General features: G+C 40.3%; 1 non-coding gene across 1 annotated transcript; it reads left to right on the forward strand.

Annotated features, from left to right (window-relative positions):
• The first annotated feature begins 873 nt into the window (after nt 1-873).
• On the forward strand, nt 874-944 carry TRNAR-UCU (transfer RNA arginine (anticodon UCU)). Its single transcript has one exon. It is a non-coding gene; the product is annotated as a tRNA-Arg (tRNA).
• The last annotated feature ends 1,421 nt before the right edge of the window (nt 945-2,365 follow it).

The following is a 2,365-nucleotide window of genomic DNA, read 5'->3' on the forward strand; positions in this document are numbered from 1 at the left end:
TTAAAGCCCATACTTTTTACCTCAGCCTACAAGACCTTACATGTTCTGACATTGCTGACCTCATTCTCCCCATCTCAAACCTGCCCTCTCACAATCTGCTTTTTTACCATATTGACTTTTTTTTTTTTTAAATTTTTCCCATGCAAAAATCATACTGACCTTCTTTCCATCCTTGGAGCCTCCTAAGGAGCCCACCCATTTGTTATGCCACAGTTTCCAAAGCTTCTAACCAGCCAGCTGTTATTCATCCTTTATACCTTAGGTCAAGCAGAATTTTCCCAGAAGGCCTCTTCTGATCCCCAGTCTAAAACAACAATCCCTGTTATTGTCTCTAGTTGCACAGCGCACAACTGCTCTTGACCACAAATTGAAATTTCTGTTTATTTGTGTGGTTGTTTGTTAATGACTGTCTCCCAGGAGACTGTCTCCCAGGAGACTATCCTGAAGCCTGGGATAGTCATGTTCACTGCTGCATCCTGAACACCCAGCACTGGGCAAGAACATAGTAGTTACTCAATAAATATCAACGTAATAGAGAAAGTGCGCAAGAAAAGAACCAAGGTCTTACAGCCACACAGACCAGGGTGTAAATCCTGGCTCTATCACTTATTACCCTTGTGCCTTTAGGCAAATTAAATTCTCTGGACCTCGGTGTCCTTCCCTGTAAAACAGGAATCATCCTTCCATCCTCTCAGGCAGGTAGGTGATTGTAAGGATTGAGTGAAAATATGTATGCACATTGCCCAACACAGTGTTGGGCACATAGTGAGTGCTAAATAAGTTGTGGTTTCCCATGTATTAACCCAGTGAAACCTCCCCACAATTCCAGGGGACAAGCACTATTTTAAACAGCCATCTCATAGATGGGGAGGGGCCGTGGTGGTTCAGTGGTAGAATTCTCACCTTCTATGTGGGAGACCCAGGTTCAACTCCTGGCCAATGCACCTTATGTGCAGCTACCATCTCTCTGTCAGAGGAGACTTGTAGGTTGCTATGATGCTGAACAGGTTTCAGTAAAGCTGCTAAATTAAAACAGACTAGGAACAAAGGCCTGGCAATCTACTTCCAAAAATCAGCCCATGAAAACCTTATGGATCACAACAGTCTAATCCACAACTGATCATGGGGATGGTGTAGAGTCTTCCGCTGTGCATAGGGTCACCGTGATTCAGGGACAGACTTGATAGCAGCTAACAACAACATAGAGGAGGAAATTAAGAAACTAAGGCCCTAGGAAGTTAAATCCCTTGCCCAATAATTCTGCCTCCAGAGCATAGGTGCTCCTCCATTACAGTGTTGGTGGTAGCATCTAAAAGATCAATAAAAGCAGAAGGAGGGGGAGTGGTGAATTCCTTGCAGCCAACACCAACAGCTGCCCCTCCCCTTGACATCCATTCATCAGCATGAAGCCCTAAGGTTAGGAATGCAGTATGAAAACCACTGGATTACACAAATATCCATGGTTATTAATATCTATGAAGGAAAAAATAGAAAGATTGGATCACATCAACATTTTAGACTTCTATATAAAAAAGACATCACAAAGGAGGTCAAAAGATAAATGAGAATGTAGGAGAAAATATTTAAATTTCATATAATAAAGGCTTACTCTCCCTGGTATCAATGTGCTCCTGCAAGTTAACCAGAAAAATACGAATGACCCAGTGGAAAAATGCGCAAAAGATGTGAACAGTTTACAGAAGAGGAAATGAAAATGGGCAACAAACATACATATCAATAGGGGGATGAAAATTAAACCATGAGCCCCCATGTGTCTCTTAATATTGGCAAAAATGAAAAATATGTCTGCTAATATTGGCAAAATGACCAATGAGGGTATGAGAAAACCAATGCTATCATACCCATCATGGACTGTAAAAAATTATAGCTTTTTGGGAAATTTTTTCCAGAATATTATGACAAGCAAAATAAGTGTGACAACTTTCAGAAATGAAAGTAGTAATATATAAAGATATATACATATATTTATATACAAGAATATTCATTGCAACATTTTTTGTAATAGCACAAGAACGTAGAAACGTCCTTATGTCCATCAATACAAATGGAGTTCCTGGGTGGGGCAAATGGTTAACATGCTCAGCTGCTAACCAAAAGATTGGAGGTTCAAGTTCATCCAAAGGGGCCATGGAAGAAAAGCCTGTCAATCTATTCTGAAAAATCAACCATTGAAAACCGTATGGATCACAGTTCCACTCTGACACACATGGGGTTGCCATGAGTTGGAATAGACTCAACGACAATTGGTCTTAAAACAAATGAAGTAGATCCATGTGTACTAACTTAAAATTATCTACAAGAGGTATGAAGTGAAAAAAGGATGTTACAGAATGTGTATGGTTTG

The sequence above is a fragment of the Trichechus manatus genome, unplaced genomic scaffold (assembly GCF_000243295.1).
Source record: "Trichechus manatus latirostris isolate Lorelei unplaced genomic scaffold, TriManLat1.0 scaffold00130, whole genome shotgun sequence".
Classification (NCBI taxonomy): Eukaryota; Metazoa; Chordata; class Mammalia; order Sirenia; family Trichechidae; genus Trichechus; species Trichechus manatus.